This window comes from Helianthus annuus, chromosome 10 (genome assembly GCF_002127325.2).
Source record: "Helianthus annuus cultivar XRQ/B chromosome 10, HanXRQr2.0-SUNRISE, whole genome shotgun sequence".
NCBI lineage: Eukaryota > Viridiplantae > Streptophyta > Magnoliopsida > Asterales > Asteraceae > Helianthus > Helianthus annuus.
In genome coordinates this window covers 114,113,215-114,140,969 of record NC_035442.2, presented here as the reverse complement: position 1 = coordinate 114,140,969, position 27,755 = coordinate 114,113,215, and positions in this window count along the sequence as shown.

Below are 27,755 nucleotides of genomic sequence, written 5' to 3'. Positions count from 1 at the left end.
TTCAGTTTGAACTCTATCTGATCTGCAAACTCGTATTCTTCAAGCTCAGCAATTTTGTGTTTCACAAAATTTGATAAGTGAGGAATTGCCACGTCAGCTTGAGCTTAAACTCGAAGCGAAAGACGATGGTTTGCTCTATTTCAAGGATCGTTTGTGGGTTCCGAAACAAGACGATCTTCGCACTTTAGTGATGGACGAATCTCATAAGTCTCGATATTCCATCCATCCTGGTGCTGATAAGATGTACAAGGATCTTCGTACTAAGTTTTGGTGGCCTGGTATGAAGAAAGATGTTGCCTTGTATGTATCGAAATGCCTAACTTGTCTCAAAGTCAAGGCTGAACATCAACGACCTTCTGGGTTGCTTGTACAACCAGAGATACCGGTTTGGAATTGGGATGACATTGCTACAGATCTCATCACTAAATTAGCACGTGCTTCTAAAGGTCACGATGCTATTTGGGTTGTCATCGATCGATTAACGAAGTCAGCTCATTTTATTGCGATTCGCGAGGATCTATCTGCTGATAAACTTGCAAAGATTTATGTTGATGAGATTATATCACGACATGTTGTTCCTTTGGATATCATTACCGATCGTGATGCTCGCTTTTCATCTCATTTTTGGAAAACCATGCAATCTGCTATGGGAACCCAACTAAATCTAAGCACTGCTTATCATCCCAAACAGATGGACAATCCGAGAGGACGATTCAAATTTTGGAGGATATGCTTAGAGCGTGCGTGATAGACTTTGGTGGAAATTGGGACTCTCATCTGCCAATGATCGAGTTCTCTTACAACAATAGTTATCATGCTAGCATCAATATGGAACCATTTGAAGCTCTTTACGGTCGAAAATGTCGTTCACCTGTCTGTTGGAATGAGGTCGGTGAGGCTCAGCTTACTGGACCTGAACTCGTTCTGGAAACAACAGACAAAATCAAGAAAATTCGTGATAATCTTGTGACAGCTAGAAGCCGTCAAAAGAGTTATACGGATATGCGACGCAAGCCCCTAGAATTTCAAGTTGGAGACCATGTCCTACTCAAGGTGTCACCTTGGAAGGGAGTGGTGAGATTTGGAAGGAAAGGAAAACTTGCACCACGATATGTTGGACCATTCAAGATTGCTGAAAGAGTTGGAAAGGTTGCCTATCGACTAGAGCTACCTCCAGAGCTTGGAAATATTCATCCGACTTTTCACGTGTCCAATTTGCGAAAGTGTTTAGCTGACGCTGATCTTCACATTCCTCTCGATGAGATCCAAATCGATGAAACGATGCACTTTGTCGAGAAACCTGTGGAGATATTGGACCGTACATTCAAACAGTTGAAGAACAAACGGATTAAATTAGTCAAAGTTCCTTGGGAGTCCAAATGTGGCCCAAAGTTTACTTGGGAACGTGAGGACCAAATGAAGGAGAATATCCGCAATTGCTCTCACAAGTTTCCTCTAGTTAAAATTTCGGGACGAAATTTCCTAAAGTAGGGGAGACTGTGACAACTATGCTCTTTAATCGATGAACAATGCAAAAAAATGTTAATTATCAATAAAACAATGTGTTTTGGTGTTATTATATGTGTTTGGTGATTTTACAATTCGATTCGATTCGATTTCAAGCTTTAAATCGCTTTCTGGAAGGTTATACGCAAACTGGTGTGTAAACGCAATCAGTTAAACGCGACGAACACTCCGGGATAGTGAAATAGGCTTAACATACCTTAAATAACCTTCACATAACTTAGAAATAAGTTTTGGATGGTTTGGTATGTCGAAAACAAGTTTGTTCGATCGCAGGGACTATTTATGTCAAATTGCGAAACTATACCGATTCGTATGGTGTCGAACAGTCCGGAACTTGATCATAAGCTAAACATACCATAAATAACCTAAAAATAGCTTAGAAATAAGCTTTGAGGGGTTCGGTGTGCGAAAACATGCTTATTTGATCTTACGGGGACTAAAAGTGTCAAAAACGACGTAAGTTTGCATTTTCGCGCATATCCTACGTTCTGACCACATCTGGACACCCAAAACTTTATGTAAGCATTAAAATATATTATGTTAGTGTTTGGCATAATAAAAATCCATTCGTCGCTTAATTTGGATCGTTTTTGCGTTCGTTACGACTTCCGTCGTAATCAACCAAACAACGCAACCGTACGACCAAACGAACCGACATCCGAAATATTTTTGAGCATGTTTTGAGTTCCCAACACTTGTATGGCCTAGATCATTCCCTCTTCTCCAAGAAATGATCCTAACGGTTTTGCGAAAACTATATATAGGCCATGCTTTCATTCCTTTTTCCTTGCATTTGGTCTGAGATTTCTCTAAGTGGTTGTGATATTTCACTACCTACCTGAGAATACTTAGAACCAAATCTATTTGGACCCTTTGTAAGTCCTCTTTCATTCTTTTATTGCTTTCCTAGCTCGAAAGTCAAACTTTGTTTGACTTTCAGCTTTGACCACGAGATGGTCAACGAGAAGTTCGTTTGAACTTTGCAACGTGAGCGTAATCACGTTGGTTATAGTCCATAGTGACTATATCCACTGATTACCACGTTGACTAGGTGTAGTGACGAGTCGTAGTTTCGGTCAAAATATGCATTAAGCGTATTTTGCAACCAAACTACTCTAGGTATCAAAACACTTTTTTTGATATCAAAACCTGTTTTCTAACTTAGTTAAGCATGTTTTAACATGCTTAGCTCGTCACTTTTAGTTTAGTGCTTGTTTAGAGTCGTAAGTCAAGCGGTCTAAACCACCGCTTAGACTTTCGAACTCGATCCGTTTGGTCGATCTTTAGGATCCGACCAAGCATGTTTACTGACCATAGTTGTATAGGGAATAACCTTCCGAAGTTATACCTTATGGTCACCGAGTTTAAGTAGTTGTATGATAGGTGGAATATATGCCTTAGGTAAATTACCATAATGCCCTTTTCATGCATAATTGGATTTTAAGCCTATGTAACCTAAACTTTTGTCATATAATTGATTATGCAACCTATTTAAATATGTTTAGGCATATAATACTTGTCATAGGACTAGTTAGACGTCTCGAACGCGCATTCGCGCGCACGACGCGTTAAAGCAGCATAAGTTACCTTAATGGGTCGCGATGGGTCGAAAGCACTTAGGTTAGGTTTCAACCTAGAATGTAGGCTTTATTAAACCATATCACATGAGTTCCAACACTCATTTGGTTTACAAGACCTCATTCTGTCTGATCTTCCGATTTAGGCGCCTATTGTTTGACTAGTGATCTGATTACTAGGTGCTGCTAGAGTTTCCTTGGTTTGATTGAGCTTATTGAGTTCTCTAGATTGAGGATACTTTGCACTTCAATGTGAGTACATAGTTCCCCTATTTTACTATTTTCAATTGTTTTGGGGTGATTCATATGTACAAAACGAATTTCAAGGTTTAAACGATAATTTCAAAAACGATGGTTTATACTAAACTAATAACGATTTCAATAAGGTGAACAAGACTTGTTGGTTGGGATTACATAACGAATGACATTCATTAGCTTTGGTCGAGCCGACCAGTATTAGGTTATGGTACCATAGGATCTGACAAATCCCATTATCAGACTACACCCATAGTTATGTGTGGGGTTATGTAGGTAACGACCGAATCTGTGAATGTTAACTTACCCTTTGTGGTTTGTTAATACGAGAAACGAGGTAGTCGAGTCACGAAGGTTTGAATGTTATTAGCGAGACGACCAAAAGTAGTTTCACAATTTAAACGAATACGACTTTGGGACGAGTTAAACGATTTGAAACGAGATATACGATTTCAGACGAGTTAAACGAATTAAACGATTGGTTTTGGGTAGTGATTAGATAATGGGACGGGTGTAGTATGATAGAATCATGGTAGATACGCCGCTGGTACATCTTATATATAAGTGCTTCTATCATATTACATTGCGTGTCATTATTTAGTTCACTTGGGAAACGATTTTGAAACGATGTCACACAACGAGGTTTTCAAAACGATATAAACCATACAAGTTTTATTAACGAGTTTTTACGAGATGTTATACGATTTGGTTTATTAAAACAAATGTTTTTGAGTTAAGAGTCATGGCCACGAGATTTCATAAACTTAACCAATTCGATTTGTGTTGGTTAATTATGTTGCAATATACTTTTCAAAACAAGGTTTGTATTTTGACTCTTGTAGTCTAACGAGGTACTGCAACATATAAACGAGCCATGAATCCGATACTCCTATAAAACCTATGTACTCGCCAGCATTTCTTTGCTGACTTTATTTTTACATATGTTTCAGGTGGTATTGCTTGATGTTGCTTGCTAGGGAGCTCGTGTCACATAGGACCTGGACGAGGCCTTAGTGACTTAAAAACAGTGATAAACAATGTGTAGTTTGTTTGTTTTGGTCTAAAGATAATGTACATTATTTAATAATTCAATAAAACGAAACATTTGGTTACCATGGTTGTGGAACAATTATTTTGTTGCAACACTCCCCGACGTTTCCGCCACAGTTTGTTGTTTTAACGTGGTCGGGGTGTGACAAAACCCGCATCTTGTGGACTAGTCCCACTCTTTGATTTTTTTTTTCATAAATCCCGCCAAGTCTCGAAGTTTCAATTGAATTGGGATTTGTAGAAACCGGAAGCGTGGATATCTTTAACCGATGTGTCGACGAGAGTATACCACCTATTAGGCCAAAGCATGCTTCTCAAATTTAAAAGACCTTTCGACCACTTTGGTTAGTCAACGTTCCGTTTTGGAACCATCCAAGTTTTAATCGAATTACGTTTTATTATTCTCGATCATTTATGATACAATTCCCTCTTTTCGAATTCGAATTATTTTTGAAATTTCACTTTTACGCATATATCGTACAAATACTTTTTCATACATTTATACATTATTCACATACATGATTTCACATAATTTTATTTATACTCCTTGTAACAATAAATGGAGGCATATCGTCAAGATAGGAGTGATTCTCTTACCTTGACGACTAACTCCTTTTCTTTACTCATCTTACAACGACCTCACCAACGAGTTAGGGGTGATTCCCTTACTTAGGTGATCGTTACCAAGACTTACTTTTAATAGACTTTATTATGCACACACTCTCACGTTTATACCCAAATTGATCATTATTAGTCAAATTCTTATTCATCTCAACATGCGTTGCCTATTTAAACCTACTTCTTATCCTACAATCTATTTTCACATTCTCTCACATCCACGAAATTCTTAAAATTATTGTAAACACTCATTTCTTGATTTTCAAAATTTCACGAAATGCTACTTATCAATTTAGCCGGCCCAATAAATCCATTGCCCACAAAATTTCGTATTCCACGTATTTACTAAAACACACTCGTCTCGCATCATTATACTAAAGATCGTTATTTTTTAATCGAGAATCAAACCAACTTTTCATACAAAATATTACGAATATTATTCGATCGAATACCAAAACTCTTTTCAAAATCAACAAAGTATTTTATTGAGGACACTTTTCATGATCACTAAGCTCATATACAAAATTTCTTTTTCTAAGGAGCAACATTTTCAAAAGAACCTCTAAACTCCGAAAGTTGATTAAAACAAGGTAATCTTAGTTACTTCTAGAACCTTTTCAACCATTGTTAAATACGATAAATTGAATTTAAAATAGGTGGGCAAAGAAACTTTGTAGGAACCGACAATTTTTTTTTCAACTATAACAATCCTTTTTAAAATCATAGTGACATTTTCATTCGTTTACAAAATCCACATCATCAATGGATGTTTTATACTCCCTTTACCTTCACAAACTAGATTCTACATCCTATGACAACTCAATATATTTTAACTTCACGTTTTGCTCAAACAACTATATATGCATATCATCTTACGTGGGTTTAATTTATACACCACGACAATTTCACACATACCACTCAATTTTTTTCATACTCAAAACTTCTTGGCCTTTTACATGCTCAAATTCGTATATTACGGTTAATATCATATACAAAATCACTACTTCTTACACTCATATCCATATTCGTATTTATACATCTTATGTCTGCACTTATATTTACACTTACGCATTTATGTTTATTTTCATAATCATATCGATATTCATACATTTTATATTATACTCATGTTCACAAATTATACATTTACGTCATACTTATATCCAAGCTTATATTCATATTAATACAATTATACTTACACTCACATTTATACAATTATGTTTACACTCATGTTTATACTCATACACCCTACTTATACTCATACCAATACAACTATGTTACGCTTATATTCATAGGTATACTCGCATTTATACAATTGACGTTATACTCGTACTCATATGTATACTCTCATTTATACGATTTATGTTTATGCTCACGATTCATTCGTTTATGCTCAATTTTATACTCATTTTCCATACACGTTTTGCTTATACTTGTGCTCATACTCTTGACATGCGTGTTGTGATTATGCTCACGTACGTGATCATATTCGAACTTAAACTATGCTCATGCTTTTACTCAAAATTTATACTTTCGTACCTGTACGCAAGCGAAACCCGAGGGATTTGCTTATGTTGGCCTTATACTATTTGGAACGCAACCATGTTTATATGCTACATTTCTTTACACACACAATCTTATTTTTCAATATTTATGTCTACCTTGATTCATACGCAACTAGTATAAGCTGTGCGGATCATGCGACGATTGGTATAATCGCGGGTGCACACGAGATTATGGTAATGGACGTATGAGAACCATAGAGTGTACTACTGCGTATGGTAAGACACGGAACATAACATGACACCGAATACGAGACGGACGAAATATGGTCAAAAACATGGTGGATACGCCGCTGGTATTTCCTATATATAAGTGTTTTCACCATGTTACAAAAGATGTTCAGTGTTTTGCAGACCTTTTTGGATCTAATACAAACTTTAAACAACTCATAAACGTGTTATATCTGATTATCCACGACGAAACTTCATTCTTAGCACGGACTTTCATCTATCCAATACTTATGCCATTCTTATACTTGCATTCATTAAGAATCAATCGTTCACTTCCATACTCCCATTACTCTCCATTATTCTCTCTTTTATACGAACCTCGTTCACAATCAAGTCTGTTTAAACCTCTGAATCCTAACTTATCTCCTTCCCTTTAAAACCATCTTTCTATTCCATATTTTTATGTAAACATACTTAGTAGACCGATATCACTTTATTTAAAGTACCCAACATTCTCGTTTCTCTCAATAAACAATTTTTACAAATGTGTGATTTTACACCATCCTTAAAACTTGCTACACAACTACCCCACTTTCATCGAATAAAAACCGTTTCGATACAAAGTTCTCCTTCGTAAATACGATACATTTAAAAAAACAACTCCAAATTTAGTTAAAGTTCTCCTTCGTAAATACGATACATTTAAAAAAACAACTCCAAATTTAGTTATTCAAAACTTGTTTAAACTCGCTTTACCTATATACGCGCACCTCCACGCTTTCAATTATGTTTGGTACCTCAATTCATTTTAGACAAACGAACTCCTTTACAAACCTATCTTGTCGCTTTTCAAAATTTCATACTTTTTACGCTTCAACACTTTCGAGTCTCAATTTTAAATAATCACCTTTTTGCCAAAACCCTTTTAAGTCTTCCTCTTGAATAAATTTCGGGACGGAATTTTCTAAAGGAGGGGAGACTGTAACGCTCTGCGTTTTCATACTTTCTATATTTGGAAACCCTTGCTTGAAATTCTATTTTTGGAAATTTTGTGTTCTTTTAATCGTCATTTCGATGTAATCTTTGTGGAATCCGAGACTTCGATCGTAATGAAATTCTATTTTTATACATGCTTATACAAGTTGCAATACTTGGGTTATACGTTACCAATCTTGAATGCATACGCGCAACCGATACTCGACATATGGTACTCATAACTTATACATGCTTGGTAACTATTAAATACGTGATTAAAATATGGTACTTATATCATAATAATAATAATTCTAGTAATAATATAGTAATAATTCTAATAATAATAATAATAATAATAATAATAATAATAGCATACTACAATTAACATGAATGTTGGATGTCAAACAAAAAAAGATAAAAAAAAATATAATATATGTAATTGAAGATGGCAGTAGCAGCCGAAACGGTGGCTAATGCCACTTGTTTGTTTTAATTGATATTCTACCCATAATATTATACTACACTTGTGATAGTTAATATAAAACTAAGCTAACATAATATATTAGGCAATTTCTAGTCTTATATGTCACAAATAAGAAGAAAAAAAAAAGGTAAAATGGCTGTTAAAGGCAGCCTACGATCGGACAGCAGTATGGCTGTTTTGATTGTCTTTTTTTATTATTCAACCACCAACTAATTTAATTAAATGCCAACCACCTTAACCCTAATCCTTCCCCTATAAAACCCAAGTCTCCTCCACACTTTTTCCACTTTGTAAATCATGAAAAACACCCTCAAATCTTCCTCTAATCAGCTGTTAATCACAAGTTCTAGGAGACTCATCACCTTTCACAAAAGTATGCATAACTTTCTCATTTCTTAACGATTTTCATCCATTCTTTTTCCCAGTTGCTTGGAACAACCTTAGGAACATTTTAAGAGGTTTTCCATGGAAAACCAAGCCCTGGAATGTCGCCAAAAAGGCTCCAAATTGGACTGTTTGTTTCTGATTTCGTTTAAACTTGTTAATCTTAGTTAAACTTGAGTCTATCTCATCTCAAACCTATGTCCTAATGCTCATAACCAATTGAATGGTTAGTTGGGCTTAAAAAAAGGCTGAGAAATGTTAAATCAGAGGTTAAAACCTCACAAACATTCTGTTTTAGTTAAGGTTTTACCCACAAGAAGTGTTCAAGCTTGAAGCTTGATGAAGGTGTGATTGTTAGACTAGCCTGGGCTATCTTTCATAAAAATCCACTCACTTCTTAATGTTTTCTCTAGATTAGTTGTTGTATCTCTTTATTTTCTTGTAAGTTCATGACCCTCCTTTGTTGGTGCACGAATGTCTAAAGCCTGCGTCTTAGTCTTAGTCAACCTTGTATAGGGTCTAGGGATCAAAAATGTTAATTATGTATAGTATAGGGGCTGTATGTAAATTTTGTGTTGTAATGTCCTGATTCCTCCCGAAATGACACTATGTCATTTGGAGCGGAATTAGCCCTCTATATATAGTTGTTTGTGTTTTCTCATTTGTAACTGAATGTCGACCGTGTAGCCGAACTGCTGCTGAATTTTTCTGAGAAGTATTAATGAGAAAATGTGTTTAAAGTAATCAGCATTTTGTTTCTACTCCATTCTACTTTGATTCAAGCTGTTTGTGTATTTCCGCTGCATAAACAGTGGTGTTCATGCTCTGATTGACTCATTCGGTCGTCAATAACGGTCCTACAATTGGTATCAGAGCCAGTTATGAGCTAGAATACCAGAATCAAAGCTTTTTTACTACACTTTTTGAGTTTCTGGACATTGCCACGGACAAAATGGATTGAACTTTTGACATATTGTGTAAAATTGACAATTAACAAACCCTTGAGAGTTTCAACATAAAATACGGCTTAAAACTGATCAAAAATGGCTCGTAACCTGATTCTGCTCGAGAGTGCATTTGGTTGATTCCACTCGTAATTCTGAGTGATATCAGGTTTTCATCTGATAAGGTTTTGATTCCGCTCGAACGGTAGAAGCGGAATCAGTGATTCCGCTCGAATCTTCTGATTTCGCTCGAGATTCATTTGTGATTCCGCTCCTGAGGTGATTCCGCTCGAGATTACCTGTTGATTTCGCTCCAAAAGTCACTTTCTGATTTCGCTCTAGAGAGTAACTTTTTATTTCGCTCCAAAAATTAAAGTGTAATTTCGCTTGAAAATTCTGTTTAGTGTAGAAAACATGGTTTGAGGGTTTAAGTCTGTTTCGTTCGTGATATCGTGTTGGGAATTCAGTCTGTGTAGAAAGTTTTCAGTAAAAAGTAATCTGTTTGTCAAAAGGTTAAAAATATTTTCAGAAATTTGTCACCCAAAATGGAAAATCAAGATTTTTACAACCTTTTCGCGGGTAGCGGCATGACGGCAACACAAAGTCCGGCAAGCATTGTACAAAATGTCAACATGGAGAACGAGTTAGGAACAATGCAGAAACCGCCAAAGCTTATGAACTTAGACGAGTATGCCGGATGGTCGGGTCGTTTCAAGAATTGGGTCCAAGCCAACCATTTTGAGTGTTGGATGAAGATAGAGAAAAAATATGTTCCTCCAGTTGATGGGTTGGGCTTACAGAAAGGCATTGGAAGTTTGACTGAGTCTGAACAGAATGATTTTAAGGCTGAGAAGAAGATGGTCAGTATTCTCCAACAGGCCATCAAAGAAGATATTCTTGTGTTACTGCAACATGATGACGACTCGCAATCAATGTGGCAAGCATTAAAGTTGAAGTTTCAAGGCAGCGTATCTATGATCAAAAGCAAGAAAGCCTTAATCAAGAAAGAGTTTGACATTTTTACCGGGATGAAAGGTGAAACAACGAAGCAGTTGATTGAATGTTATTGCCATCTTGTGGTAGAAATGAAACGATTGGAGATTACAAAGACAAACGAGGAATGGATCGACAAGTTGTCTGACGTATTACCTTATGATGAATGGGGCACATACTTAATGATGTTGAAAAACAACTCGGATTTTGTGAATCTGAATCTCAGCGCATTCATTGAAAAGATAGAAGCTCATGAATTGGAATTGTTGAAGTTCAGGAAAATGAATCAAGCAAGTGTGCAACAAGATGTATCTTTGTACTATAAAGGCGGCACACCTATTACAACAAATCAGAGTCCAAAAATACAGACGGGATTCAGTGCTGATACAAATTCAAGTGCTTCTACAAACACTCCAAAATCAAACAAGCCTTCACCGTTCGTGAATTATGAGCCAAACTTCAAAGCTACAGAGCACCAATCACCTCAAAGCTCTACAAGTTCCAACAACCAGGCTTATGTTTCTGGGGTGCAATGCAACATCACGGTGAATATTAAGAATGGGAATGAAATTACTGAAACAGCCGTGAAACAACACATTGCTTTACTTGCTTCCGTTCTAGAGGCGTATGAAGGTTTAGTTGCAGGTAGGATCGGTAATCCGGATATGACAAAAGAGGATTACGATCAGATTGACCCCGAGGAGCTTGAATTGATCGATATAAAATGGTGCATGGCAAGTCTGGTCAGGAGGGCACAACGCTTTATGGAGATCACAGGCAGAACAGTCTCTCAGGTCCTGATCAGAAGTTAGGGTTCGACAAATCGAAAGTTACCTGCTTCAAGTGTAAAGAACGTGGCCATTTCAAGAGAGAATGCCCGAACCAAGAAGTGAACAACCATCAGAACTCATTCACGAATGATTATTACAGGCAGGCGATCTATCATCGGCCTAACCAACAACCTGCTGTTCAGAGGCCGCAAATCGAGAACAAACCGGAGAAGGCCCACGTGAACCAGGACGATGAAAAAGTAGCCGAAGGTTTTAGCTGGGATAAATACATCCCGGGAAGTGATGGGCAGGCCATGATGGCAGAAATTGTTGAAGAACCGGAGATGGTGACTGAGCCTGAAATAGTTGTTGAAGAGGTTCCTACGGTTGTTGAGGATGTTTCTGTTGAGAATGTGATTGGCATTGAAGAAATAGCTGCAGAAGTTTACTATTACCAGTCAGAACAGGAAGTATTGGCAAGTTCTTTAAAATCAATAATGCCTCCTAAAATGTTTGAATCTTTTGCAGGTTTTTTCGAAGAACCAACGACTGGATCGTGTCCAAGATACGAAGAAAAGAAAGAATCTGTAGAAGAACTGATAGATGTGACAAAAGAGATGACTGGAGAGACGTTGAAAGACATTGCTGACAGAGCACTCATGGGAAAGTTGAAAGAGGTAGACCCAGAACTCGAGAAGTCAGAGTCTGTCAGTACATTGTCAGTCAAACTGGAGTCAGATCAGGAATCTGGAGTTAAGGAGGTCAAAGTATCTGAGTCTGAGTTGAAAAATGTCAGTAAACTAGATGTGACAGTTGATTGTGATGAACAGGTTATTGAGAAAGTCGTTTCAATCCCCGAAACACCATGCCAAAAGTGTTTACAACCGTGCATGGAGTGTCTTGAGAAAGACACTAAGTTTCAGGAATTGAAACATCATGCAGATATATTGAAATTTGACCTTGGACAAGTCAAAGAGGCTTATGATATTCTTGCCAGGTCAATTAAAATGATCCAAAAAGAAAGTGTTGAAAATGACAAAGCAACAAAATTGGCAAAAGCAACACTTTTTGATAAACAAGTTGAGGTTAACTTTCATCTTGACACGATCGCTTCATTAAAGAAAGAGCTTGAATTAGCTAAAATTGAAAATGAGCGAATTGATAAAAAATTGATGAGTTATGTGGCTTCATCCTATGTCCTTGAACAAATTGTTCCACAGCAGCCACATGCTGCACCAGCCTTCAACAGTGTTCCACCCCCAATGTGGAATCATTATACACAAAAATATCCAGATGGGGTGGAAGCTGCTTTGAACCTTAGGTTGAGATCAATTGAGGATGATTTGCCTGAAAGCATTGATGTTACATTCTCTGCATCCGACACCGACAACGAATCACAGATCATCAAAAACGTTGTCGATCAGGTGTTAGATGAAGAGAGTGTTAACTCTGAGAAGTCTCAATCTGAGAAATCTGGTACTGAGTCTGAAGATGAGGGTAATTTCTTAGATCGGTTCATACCGAAATCGGACAAGAGTGCGAATGATGATCCGATTATAGTGGTATACACTATGATTGGAACAGACAAACTCTACTCCAATTTCGAGTATCCTCTTCAGAACGTGAAGTTTGAGAATGTTGAGAAAGTGTTCAAGTTGGTTGAAATGAACATTGATGAGGTTACCAACAAAGAATTCTTTTCAAAACCGAAAAAAATCTTTTGTTACATCACGTCTTACCAGCTCGGGAAAGAAAGAGTGGGAAGGTAAGGGTAATAACAAGAAAAACAACTTTAAAAACAAAGGGATCGGTTTTGAAAAAAAGATGGCTAAGCAGGTGGTTAAGCCAAAAGAGAAAATGAATGATATCTTTGTTGCTGGACCGAGTGTAGATGAGGAAAAGAATTACATTTTTAGTCAAAAAGTCGTGGACGACTTCAATGCAGCGAAAAAGTTGAAAGAGGAGACATTTAAGTCAACTTTGTCGAATATGACAAAAGAGTCTGTTATCGTTGTAATGAAGCCGGGCACATGGCAAAACAATGCAAGAAAGTATTTGAAAAAGCAGTTTTTGTGAAACCAACTGTTCAAAAACCAACTGTTCAAAAACCAATTGTTCAAAAACCTCGACCAAAATCACCGATTGATACAAAAGGTAAAAAACCAATGGTTTCTCCGATTCGCATTTTAAAGAGAGGTGAATCTTTAAAGTCCGAGGATAAGCCAAAATCGACCTTCGAGGTTGGCGAATCTTCCAAGTTTCACAAGACTTCAAAAATTTATCCGAAAACAAAAATTTTTGAAAACCAATCATGGGTTGCGAGGTCGAAACAATCAGTTGAGGTGAAAAGGATGGAAAATGCTTTAAAAATTGAAACAAAGATTTTAAAAGATGATGTTGTCGAGTTTAAATCTGAACTTGATAAATTTCTTGCTGAGTTTCCCCCAATTAACAACAAAGCAAAACCAATTGTGAAAGATGATGTTCCTAATGTCACATTTAACTTTCCTAAAGTTGATGAGAAGTGTGATGTAGTGTTTGGCACTGTTTCTGAAGTCAAAAAGTCATGGGCATCATTGTTTGAATAATTTGATTTGATGATTGCAGGGGCTGCCCAAGTCTATCAAATCAAAGTGGATTATGGACAGTGGTGCATCGAGACATATGACAGGGATGCTCGCTCTTCTTTATGACGTCAAATCAATAAATGGAAGTTATGTGGGCTTCGCCGGAAACCAAGGTGGGAGAATTGTTGGACAGGGAACGTTGACAAATGGTGTCATCTCATTCGAGAAAGTGAACTATATCGTAGAGTTGGAAAACAATTTACTAAGCATTTCTCAAATATGTGATAAATCTTTCAGTGTTTCACAAAGACAGAGTGTGTGGTTTTAAAACCAGGGTTTAAAATCCCTGATGAGATGGTGTTGTTGCGCGCTCCAAGGGAGAACGACTTGTATATCCTAGATATGAGCGTCGCAACGCCAACAACTCATCAAAAACAATGTTTTGTGTCAAAATCAAAAGCAACAGAAAAAGAAACAATTATGTGGCATCGAAAGATGGGCCACATTCATGTTCGTAAAATGAATTTTCTAGTGCACAATGATTTGGTAGAAGGTGTAAACTTAAAAAATTTTCACTTGTCTGATGATTGTGTTGCTTGTGAAAAGGGGAAGCAGACTCGGAAGTCACACCCACTGAAGATACTTAATTCGATTAGACTACCGCTTGAGAGACTCCACATGGATCTCTTCGGGCCGGTCAATGTGAAGAGTATTAGTGGTGATCTATACTGCTTGGTGGTGACTGATGATTATACAAGATTCTCGTGGGTCGTATGCATGGAAAGAAAGGATCAGACGTTTGAGTCGCTGATGCTATTGTTAAAAAAGATGGAGACGCTGTATAAGCTGCCAATCCGAAGAATTCGTAGTGACAATGGAACGGAATTCAAAAACAACAAGATGCTCGAGTTTTGCAACGAAAAGGGAATTCTTCATGAATTCAGTGAGCCCTATACACCACAACAGAATGGCGCTGAAAGAAAGAATCGGACCCTAATAGAGACAGCTCGAACAATGTTGGCTGATTCCAAACTACCGATCTTCTTCTGGAGCGAAGCAGTGGCCGCCGCTTGTTACACATTAAATCGTGTACTCACCGTCAAGAAGCATAAGAAGACATGTTTTGAGTTGCTTCACAGATACAAGCCGAATCTAGAGTTTCTGGAGCCATTTGGGTCTCCGTGTACGTTTATTGATGAACATGGAAAATTTGGTGCTAAATCAATGATGGTTTCTTTGTAGGTTACGCAAGCCCGTTGAAGAGGGTATTCGTACCGTGCCTAGGGAAAGTGATACAAGTTCAGCATGTGGATTGCCAGAAGCACACAAATCCTCCACAATTTCCCGGGCAAAGATTCCTGTTCGACTATGATAAGCTCTGGGAGTCGTTTCAACTACCGGATCAGCCGAGTGATGAGGAACTTGCAATTTTATACCAATATCAGCAGTCAATGGCGCAGGAACAAATGCCAAGACCGCTTGTGGTTTCTCAACCCACCGGGGGTACAAACGATCATGAGGCAGGCCCGAGTGGAACGGCACACGAACCAGCAGAGGATCCAGCTCCATCCTTTGACAATTCTGACGACTCAGAAGCGGAACCCGCTCCGAATTTTGATGAGGATCCAACGTGCTTGAAAAGTTTGACATGACTGATTGTAGTCCTGCAGCAACCCCCCTTGCACAGAACCATGGTATCTGTCCAGACGAAAGTGGAGTGAAAGTGGATGAGACACTGTACCGATCAATCATCGGATCTCTGATATATCTCACGGCTTCTCGACCTGACATCATGTACCCGACATGTCTCTGTGCCAGATATCAGTCGAATCCGAAGCAGTCACACCTGACGATTGTCAAACGTATCTTACGGTATTTGAAAGGCTGCCGAAGCATCGGCTTGTGGTATCCTCGCTCGGGTGACTTCTCCCTATCAGGTTTCGCTGACTCTGACTTTGGAAGCTGCAAGCAGAATGCAAAGTCCACCACTGCTGGGTGTCAGTTCTTCGGAACTCGACTCGTTACCTGGCAGTGCAAGAAACAAACCGCAGTGGCGCTTTCTACGTGTGAGGCTGAATACGTTTCAGCCTCCAGCCGCTGTTCGTAGATCCTTTGGATCCAGCAGCAAATGCGCGACTTCGGTTTGCAATTCTTGGATACTCCAATTTATGTGGACAACGAAGCAGCCATAAACATCACTAAAAATCCGGTTCACCATTCTAAAACAAAACAAATTGAGATCCGTCACCACTTCATCCGTGATTGTCACGAGAAGAAGTTAATCCGGATTGAACACGTACACACCGATGATCAGAAAGCTGATTTTTATACAAAACCCTTTGACAAAAAGAGATTTTACTATCTTCTAAAATTGAATGGGATGAAAAATCTGCAATCTAGGAGGGTAGTAGAATGTGAAGCCGAGGAGGGCGGCGATCAGACGTGAACCATGTCGTGTTGTCAACTTTGTTTGTACAGTTTGTTTTCTGCTTTTCGATAAAAACAAAAACACAAAAATATGTTTTTCTTTTTAGGGGGAGAAATTCGCAGAAAAATACAAAAACATGATAAAATTACAAAAATCCAAAAACAATAGAAAACCAGAAAAAGAGCTTGTGTATACTAGGGGAAATGATAGTACATCAGCTAGACGGACACAGTACGCTAAAGAACTGTAACGTCTAAAATGCTTTAAGCAGTCTTGCTGAAGATGTGTCGATAGGTTTTTACAAAACTAGTAGATGTGTTTGGGATATAAACCTAAAATTTACTTGCTTTTACCTGGGGAACACCTCCAAGATATATGGGTAACCCCCGAAATCTTGTTTGAAAGGTCCCTTATTCTGAGATACTAGGTCTTTATGCTTAGTGATATATGGGGTATTATCCCGGGACTTCTGTTGTATGGAAATACTGACCTAGTCCCCGGATAATACTTTACGCATATGTTTTACTTGTAAAGCCTCCCCTCAGCATAAAAAAATGATGACACATTGAAAAATGTTAATCATGTGCTGTTGTAAAAAAGATTCTCTAAAGGGAACCCACCGTTAAGTCGAAGCCGTCATCTCTCTGCGTATACGGAAGTATCGACCTGAGCTCTCACGGCCCTCGCAATTCAACCCATTACAGATATCATCTAGGTATACTCACCCGTGAGACTGAATATTAGGATCTGGATACGGGAGTATATACTGAGGTGGGACACATATGAAAGTTTAAGTCCTAAGACATTAAATTCCGTATCCCGAACAGATTGAAAGTTCTGTGAAAATTTAAGAGGATCAATATATCGGCAATCTACGTGAATTGTTTAAGGCTTGGTATGAAATAGTAGCTTAACGGTGCTTGTGTCTTGTCGGCAGTTGATATGATCCCCTAACACGCTCACAAAAAGATTGTGTGTACATATTTTAGTTTATCCTGTTAAAAATCCAAAAAGATTTTATTTGTTCATCTTATTTTTCGACAACCGACGTTGGGAATCAGACGATCAAAGCCTTGTGCAGATCATGTCTGTTTGATGAGGGTTGGGTAAGCAGGAGATACTGAACTGTGATTGGTATATGTTTGACAAATTGAAAAAGTGTTTGAAAGTGCAAAATGTTCGAAAGTTCATTAATTTGAACTGTTTTCTGATCGAAAAGTCAGCGTACTTCATAATACGGTCAACCAAGGTCATTAACTTGGACTTGGTAGGCCAAATAGTTGACCAAGGTCATTAACTTGGACTTGGTTAACTGGGTGTGTCGGTGTACAATCAGAAATTATTAAAAAATTAAAAATTTTGAAAATAATGTTCTGATTTCGCTCCTAAAGGCATTAAAGATGATTTCGCTCCTGGCTGCTTAACACTTGATTCCGCTCGTAGCCAGCGATCTTGAGCGAAACCCCTAAATTGTTGTTTTCCTACCGAATTGCTGCCCAAATTTAGTTAGATCTTGTTATTATCTCATCTATTCGACATGGGCAAGGTAGATTGTGACTTGATTTGACCTAGATCTACTTGTTTGTATAACTGTCGGCGATTGTTATGTTCATAACATAGATTTAGGGTCCTAAACTGTTAAATCAGAACAAGAATTTGAACATGTGTTGTCGGAATGAGATGGCTGTCATGAATTGAGTCTTGATTGTTACAGATTTAGAGTAATTGCATGTTTTGATGATGAACTGTTATTAGAATCTTAGATCTAGGATGTTTGATAGGGCAATAATGAAATCAAAACATAACCCCTATGTCGGAATTCTCTGATTAACATGTTAATGGTTTAAATTTCATGATTTGATGAGTTTTTGAGAAGTCAATAATGATTTCGCCTGAAATTGAAATGTATGTTGATTCCGCTCCAAGGCGGATGTTCTGATTCCGCTTCTGAATGATTTTTGATTTCGCGTCTAAGTCACCTAATGTGATTCCGCTCCTAACCTCTTTGAGTGATTTCGCTCCTGAGTACCTGAGTTAATTCCGCCCCAAAGTTGATATTGTGATTTCGCTCTTAAGTGTGTTAATGAGATTTCGCTTGTAATGTTTAATTCATTTCATTTGATTTCGCCTGAAGGTGCATAATGTTGAAATTTTTCTAAGAGTTTGATTCATGTTGTGTTTTAAAAATTTGCAGGGTTCAAATGTGGTATTTGATCCACTTCACAACAGCTGTTGTGATTTGGATGTGAAGAAAAACACAGAATTGACAAAGTTCAGCAGTATCTTGGAATTCATGGGTAGAATCCCTATTCAGAAAGCTTTGACCGATCAGCGTCCAGTGTACAAGTCACATGTTAAACGATTCTGGAAGCATGCAACATATGATGAAACAAACAAAGTGATAAACTCAGTTGTGAAGCAGAACAATGAGAAGAAAACAATTGTAGTTACAGAGGCACTCATTCGTGAGGTTGTGAATTTTCCAGACGAGGAAGACTCACCAACAAATTTTCCAGAACGAATGGTCAAAGGATGTATGCTCAGAATGGGATATGATGGTGCGCTTAACGTTGGAAACTATTTGAAGTCGAAGTTCCAGAAGCCTTACAAGTTCCTTATTCATTGTCTATTGATGGCTCTTAGTCATACAAAGGGTGGATATGATACAATGCGCGACTACCAGATGAACACGGTCACTGCATTAGTTCTGAACAAGAAATACAACTTCTCGCACATTGTCTTTCATTATATGACAGAAAATATTACAACAAAGAGTAAAACTTGGATGTACCCAAGATTTGTACAAATGTTAATTGATCATGCATATCCAGAGATTGAACGTGATTTGAAGGATGATTTGTTAATTCAATCACACATGAGCAACGATTCTCTCAAGCAGCTTGCTAGATATCATCCAAATCATCCAGAACCAAAGAAAGTTGCTGAAGTATTTGGATTTATCAAGGATGCTAATTACGCTGATCCTGATCCAGTTAACCACCAGAACTGGAGAAATGAAGTAGAGATGAAGGAAGAAGCTTATACTGATGAGCTAAAGGCTCTTGAAGAGTTTAAAGGCACTCGGAATGACTAGTTTGTCAAGGAACCGAGGAAGAGAGGCAAGAAGGTTACACCTAAAGCACAAGAAGGTGAGGGGTCTTCATCACAGCCAAAGAAAAAGCAAAAGAAAGCGGCAAAGACGTTATTGATTGACGAGCCTGAGGTTGAAGAGCCGGCTGTGAATGTTGAGGAAAATCCTTATGCTGGTATTGAAGAAGTGATATTAGACCTTGGAGATTTAGAGGTAGAGCAAGCATCTAGCAAAGAAGCTTAGAAAGAGAAAGTTACTGATGATATCGAAGGTGATGATGTTGATAAAGACACAACAAGTTCCACGAGTTCTTCAGAAGATGAGTAGATGAAGCTGAACATTTAAGAAGAATTCAGGAAGCAACAGAGAAAGAGAAACTGCTAAGAAAAAGGAAGAGACAAGAAAAAGAAGATGCTCCATATGTGCCATCTCCACAACACGTTTCTGGATCTCAAACACCTCCTTCGGGTGGGAAAAAGAAAGCAGGCGATAGGAAAGAATTGTGTCACCAAAGATAAAGAAAGCCACTCCAAAGATCTCAATGCCGAAGATTGTTTTAAAGAAGAAACCTGCCAAAGAACCAACCAAAGAACCAACACCACCACATGAATCTACACCACACCAATCTCCAATTCAATCACCACCACATCAATCACCTCCACGATAACCAACACCCCAAAGACAGCCTTCACCACCAAAACAACCAACACCACCCAGACAACCTTCACCATTACATCTCTCACCACCACAACAACAAACCTTATTCATATCTCAAGAAATCTTTCAAACACCACCACTCACTCAAATTCAACTAACTCCTGGTTCTTCTGGCCAAAAGGGTCTTCATATTCCTCCAGATACTCTTGAAGATATTGGAGATTTTGGCTTTGCAAAAGATGAACAAGTAAAGAAGTTAGAAAAGAAGATGGATGATGTGTTGAATGATAACAAAAGTTAGCTGCTGAGAACAAGAGAGTGTCTGATCGTGAAAAAATTCTTGAAATGCGTGTGAAGAGACTGGAGACTGATAACAAAGAATTACTGAAGAAGATTGACACTGATCAATCAGAGATCGATATCTTGAAAGTGCGAGTGGCTGAACTTGAAGAAGAAAAGGCTCACAGAAATGAGCAAAACAAATACTTTGAGATGAAAAACAAAGAGCTTGAAGCTGCAAAGGCATTTAAAGAGCATGAGTTCTATATGTTAAACAAAGTTGTTGAAAAGATGCTTGGAACGTCAATTCAGCAAAAGTTTGAAGAAATACAAGTTGAAGAACTTAGGGCTAAACGCCAAGCTGAGATTGATGAACAAATGAAAGATAAAGGTAAAGGCGTTGAAGGTAGTTCAGCAGTGACAGAGAGATCAAATGTTCCTTCTTTGGTTGTTGAGAATCATGTACCTTTGACTGCTATATCTGGCATTTTTGAGGAGGAAGTACCTCTTGAAGAGCTAGCTGGTGATGACGATGAAGAAGATGATGAGGAAGAAGATGATGAAGAAGATGACAATGATGAGAAAGTTTTTTCTGCTAGTAGTCATGGTTCTGATAATGAAGATGATGATGCTCAAGGTGGTATGGGAATTAAAGTGACTGAACAGTCAAGTCAAAGAACTATTGATGATTTTCTGAATGATACTGTGAATGAAGAGACAGGGGGAGCTGAAGGAAAAGGGGGGCATGGTGATGATCAGAATGTTGAACATGTTGAAAAGTTAATTCTGAGATTAGAAACTGATATGGAGGAAGGTGAGCACCGACATACGTATTCATTGGAAGAGATCAAAGAAATGACACGTATGGTGGATCCGGACTTCAAGATTGATTTTGAAGAAGAATTAAATGCATTCGATATCAATCATCAACCAGAATACGAGTATAAGTATGTAGAGGATGCTGATATGTACGACAGGGTTGAGGTTGAGGATTGCACTAAGGACGAGAGTGAAAATGAAGTTACTTCTCAGTTGCCTACACTGATGGAGTTCTTTACTAAAGAGAATCGAGATGAACTAAGAAGGAAAGTAGCTGAGATCTTGAAAGATAAAAATTTCGATGGTACTTCCAAAGATATGCAGAAGGAAGAAAGGAAAAAGTGGTTTAAAGATAGTCATGAAAGGAAGTTCAAAAGGCCGTTGAAGTACTATCAGAGAGATCGAAGTGTTTCACTTGGTGATATCATTAGCTGGGGTTTCCTACCTCATGTTAATGCTTATGCGATCAGGAGAGAGTGCGGAGTACAATATTTTGAACGTTTATATGATGTGATGTCATTACCATGGTGGGATGTAGACAACCTATCAAAAGTAAGAACTTTAGGGTATCCTGTACGAAAGAATGATGTTCCGATGTGGGGATACATAAAGTTTGAATCTTTGAAAGAGTTCAAACACTGGAAGCCGCATTACCCGAAGAGAGTTACCAGGGTAGATCCAGTGACAGGAGTTGAAGAAACTATCCTTAATGTTAAAAAGCCAAGGACGATGAAGACTATACAAGTGCCAAAGATGGAGCAGGATTTCTATAAAGGCTTCTTGGGCTGGGTATACAGTTACATTTCGACTGAGGCTGTCATTAGTTATCGAGCTGGAAGGGAGATAAGAGAGATACATGTGTATGACCCTATGTGGTTAGTAAATTGCTCTGCGAAGGATATTGAATGTCTATTCATAAACAAGATTCACTATCAGGTTGAAGATAAAGAGTAGGCCATGCAGTTTCATTGAGTTGCTACTCTTTGCTTTCAGAAAGGTATTAACTCTGAAAGTAAATGGAAGTCATCCTGGTGGTCGCTCGAAGAGAAAGTCAAGAGGAAAGCTGAACGTGAACGTAGAAAGCTTGAAGAAAACAGAGGAAAATGGATGAATATTCAAGCTGAAGAAGAAAAGAAAAGAAAGAAAGAGAACAACAGAGTGAGGAATTTGCTTAGGAGGAAGCCTAAGTCAAGGGAAGAAACGTTCAGAGCAATTTGAAGACCCGAAGACAAGACTGAAGACTGCGGCTGTATCCAAGGGGGAGTTTGTTGGTGCACGAATGTCTAAAGCCTGCGTCTTAGTCTTAGTCAAGCTTGTATAGGGTCTAGGGATCAAAAATGTTAATTATGTATAGTATAGGGGGCTGTATGTAAATTTTGTGTTGTAATGTCCTGATTCCGCCCTAAATGACATTGTGTCATTTGGAGCGAAATCACATCTTAGTGATTCCGCCCGAAATGACACTATGTCATTTGGAGCGGAATTAGCCCTCTATATATAGTTGTTGGTGTTTTCTCATTTGTAACTGAATGTCGACCGTGTAGCCGAACTGCTGCTGAATTTTTCTGAGAAGTATTAATGAGAAAACGTGTTTAAAGTAATCAGCATTCTATTTCTACTCCATTCTACTTTGATTCAAGCTGTTTGTGTATTTCCGCTGCATAAACAGTGGTGTTCATGCTCTGATTGACTCATTCGATCGTCAATAACGGTCCTACATCCTTGAATGTTTTTACATCAAGTGTAGTGGTGAACAATTAGATGTGCCTAAATGGAAGACTTCTCTTCCTACCTCCTACATGATTTCCATGAAACTTAGAGGTACCTAAATGAAGACTTCGATCTTCTACCTCATGCTTGACTTATATGATATATTATACTCTATATAATACTTATGTAATATTCAAACAAATCAAACTCTTGGTGATGAACTAATGGACATTCGTCAAGCTAGTAGATCGTATCATCTTAGGCCTTGACAACTTGTCACGATTCTAAGGGGACCTTGTTCCATGAAAACATTTAAACTCTTTTAGAGTTTCATAGTGCCAAGAACAAGTGTCATAGGTGTTAGATGATTATTTTCATATGTTTATTTTCATGCTATTTGAACTCTAAATCCCTAGAACCATATGTAAACACCTCTTAAACTCCAAATCGAACACATTTAGCTTTCTAGTCTCAACAACTTCGTCACTTTGGATAATCGGAAAGCATATGCAATTTTGTGAGTATACTCGAACCCATTTTACTTTTTAAATACTTTTGGGTGCAACATGTATTCTATGTAAAAACACGAAAACACTTGAAACTATTTGAATCACACTCTATCCATATTGAAACATGTTAATCTCCCGCTAGACTATTGGGAGTGAAACTTGAACAATTTGATGCTTGTTAATCTCGTATGCTACGTATACTATTTGTGTTGATATATGCTCATTAACTTTGCTAGCCCACCTTAACAATTATAGCGCTATAGGAGTAATGCACCGCCCACGAGACTTGGGGTATTGTTAAGTTAAACATGTTACCTCCCATGATACTTTGGGATGGGCTATTTTAACGCATTGGATTCTTGGGTTTGAACATATTGTTACACAATCTCAGCATACTAGTAACTTGCATATTGTTGTTCATGTTGGATACGAGCATGTTAAACAATTTTATTCTATGTTATACTATGTATCAAACTTGTATACTCGCCAACTTTTTGTTGATATATTCTAATACATGTTGCAGGATGATAGACAAGATGATGCTAAGTGAAGAAACAAGATTTAAGTGGACTTAGAAACACACCCGGATTAAATTATTTTGTTGTTGCATATTCGAAACAATGTTATTTATGTTGAATTCTTGTATTATACTTTAGCAATTTATGAAATCCAATTTAATTTATATTGTCACATAGTGTTATGATGTCTCTTGTAATCTAGTTTTCGTCTCATCCCTTTGTTTCCGCCATCGGTTGGGATGTGACACAGTATGTCAATTATATTTTTGTTGTTTTAAGGGAAAATTACGAGAATGGCCAAAGACCAAATCCACTTGTGAAAATGGCTACCTCCTGCGCTCTTGGAACAACGCATTACACCTCCAATGTGTCCTTCAATAGGAGTCTGACACGTGTTATTTTTGTGTGGAAGAGTCAGTCGCCAGCACATCCCAATATAAAGTTGCTTGATTGCGTCTGGCTCCGCTGTTTCCCGAGGCGCTGATGGCTCCTTGGCTGGCTCGTTTGCTTTATTGAAGGACACATCCTAATGCGCTTGTGGATAATATATTTTTTGTAACATTTTCGAATTATTTGTAAATAAAAATTTGCACCCTATAAATACCACCGAAAATCAGATGTTTTATATGCAACCAATTGTATACAATGCCTATCTCTAGTGCTTTCGATAGTCTCCAAATAGAAATGAAGGTTTTTACATGGTTTGAAAATGACGTTTTCTTGAGCTTTCGAAGTGCCAGTGCTTTCGATACATGGCAGATAACACGGATGTGATCGGTGTTTCCCTTTAAGGGGCTCACATCAATGCAAAATTTTCAAAAACTCACTTACAAAGAATACTTGGAATCACACTGTGTTAATTATTGTTATAACAACCCTCCTAAAACATTTTTGAACACCCTAAATGTCCTAAATACACCCCGTACGCGAGAAACAAACCTGGAATACTCTTGTACCTATTAAAATCAACAAAAACAAAATTCAGGAGTCGCTCGCGGGGCGCGACTTCCTTACCCTCGTCCTTCGCGGGCCGCGAGGCCTAGTGCCTTACCGGACAAACAAAGCCACCACGTGTAGACGACATATGGCAAGCCTATACTCGCTGACTGGTCGAGCCTAAACCCTAGTCTACTCTCTCGCAGGCCGCGAGAGAGTTAGCTTAATGTTACGCGGGCAACGAGCCGCCTTATATCTGGCCTATAAATAGAGGTCGATGAATTCATTTTAATTCATTCAAAAATTCCAATTCTCTCTCAAATTCTGAATAGCTATTATTATATCCGGGCATAATACCTACTATAAAGCGAAGCTCTGCCTTGTTGTAAGTACTATAACCCTGCTAATACCCTACACGATCGATTTAGGATTTCCGTAACGCATGTCGGCTCTGCCCCACGCAGTCGTTGGAATTCTGTCTCGTGTTACACTCGATTGATCTAGGATTCCGTAATGCATGTCGGCTCTGCCCGACTCAGTCATTGGAATTCTGTCTCGAGTTGTACGGTTAATGTGAATTGGGTTATTTTACTAACACGTGTGCATTGTGTAATTTTAATAGATAATAACCAGGAGAATCACCAGGAAGCTTTAGTTTTACCTAAGTCAACAATGTGAGTACATCTTCTTTTTGTCACCTTTTTACCAAAATCTCAAATGTTTTCAATTATACTTAACAGTAATTGAGTATTTATGATTCTACAATTACTGCCGGTATGTTGGGGTTTTGTATACAAAATATGAATGATGTTACCTTTGGACAGAGAGTTAGCCAGTGGGTAATATGACCCATAAGTCAGGTTGACAATACTGAATGAGTAATTGAGTAGATATAAACAAATGTAATTGCGGATGCCCTCAATACTGTAAAGTGATTAAAATTGTTTTGATTAAACTGGGATGCACTCACCAGTATTTCTTGCTGATAAAATATTTTTAAAACGCGTTTCAGGTAACACAGTATGAACGCCATTAGAAGCCAGCTAGAGAGCACTGAAGGCTTGGAAAAGTGGCTATAAAAGTTACCTAAATAGGAAGAAGTTTTTGTTTTCAATAATTAGGATTTATCCCTACAAATGTATTGTCAAATGAACTTGGGTTTATCCCAATAAATTATTTTTATAAAAAGTTTGGTGTTTTACTCTGATAAAAATATTTTCTAACTACGATCCTGATGTATTCCGCTGCCAAATTAATAAACACCGATACCACTGATACTGCCCTCGCGGCGCCCATTCCAGGGGTAGGGGTCGGGGGCTGCGACAGAGAGTGGTATCAGAGGTCCAGATTGCAAGGTTCGTCTCTCATTTATTTATTGCACAGCATAACTAGTGTACATCCATGTATGACATTACATATGTGCACACTTAGTACTACAGTATGAATTCATGCGTTATTTGCCTACGTTATGTGATTGGTAATGTGACATTTTCTCTAGACTTTCGTGATTGGTAATGAATTCAGTGTTTGTGATGTCTTTTGTCTTGTTGCTCGAATCTGAGGAACCATTTAACACGAGTTAAGAGGAGCTGAGATAAGCATGCAAATAGTATTATCATTATGGGTGCACACATAATAATAATGTGGGGTGCATGTGAGTCCTAGTGAGGCTTAACAAATGTGAAAGGGGTTCCGTTCCATTATCTGACGTGATGATAGAACTCAGTAATCTGTAGAAGTCATAGCGATGTTTGACTCCTACTCAATCCCGACTTTTAACCTTTTCCACTCTTCTTATTTAGAATCATGAGCAGACGAAACGGTGGACGTGGTGGAGGCCGCGGCGGTGGACGTGGCAACATTGTTTTGTCCCAGGCTGAACTAACCGATTTGATCAACACTCGCGTGGCTAAAGCCCTAGTGGCACAGCAAGCTGGTACGATATGTACCAAACGCTCTTTATTCCTGTGTCGTGTACTTGACTCTCACTCATGCGTTGTATTTTCTTTCGTCCTTAGGTCAACATGCGAACCAGAATCAGAACAATCTGCCAGCTTGTACGTTCAAGACGTTCATGGATTGTAAGCCACAGACGTTCAGTGGGACTACTTCGTTGGTTTAAGAAAGCTGAATCGGTGTTTGCTATGTGTAACTGTCCTGCTGGGGACAGGGTGAAGTATGCTTCGGGCACTCTTGAGGATGGTGCCTTGACTTGGTGGAATGCCCAAGTCCAAATGCTGGGCATTGAAATGGTGAATGCAACTACTTGGGATGACTTTAAGGAACTGATTAGAGAGGCGTAATGTCCACGTGATGAAGTGCAAAAGCTGGAAAATGAGTACTATAACATGAAGATGGCAGGATCTAAGATCGAGGCGTACATGAAACGATATCATGAACTTGCGAATATGTGTCCTAACTAATCACGACCACCACATCGGAGAATCGAGCTGCACATCATTGGTCTAGCACCGCAAGTCAAGGGGTTGGTCACTGCAGCGAATCTTGACAACTTGCCTCGAATTATCCGCTTAGCTCACAAGATCACTAACCAGGAGGTGGAGCGTGGCTCGCTACCACCACGTGTTTCTGCTACTGCCACTACTGCTACTACTCATGCTACGAATAACAAACGTAAGTGGAATGATACGGACAAGGTGTCCAACTCGAACCAGTCACTGAAGAAGCCAGAAAATAGTAACAACCGCAGTTTTAGTCAGTCATCCTCTGTTAATCAAAACCAGAGCAACAACTCGAACCAGGGTTCTTACGCGGGGAAACAACCAAAGTGTAGCAAGTGCAACTACCATCATCGTGGACCATGTACCCGAATTTGTCATAGATGCAATAAAGTGGGTCATTCGGCAAAGGATTGCAGGGCCCCGTTCCCAAAACAGCAGCAGCAACAACCGCCACAACAACAGCAGCAACAAC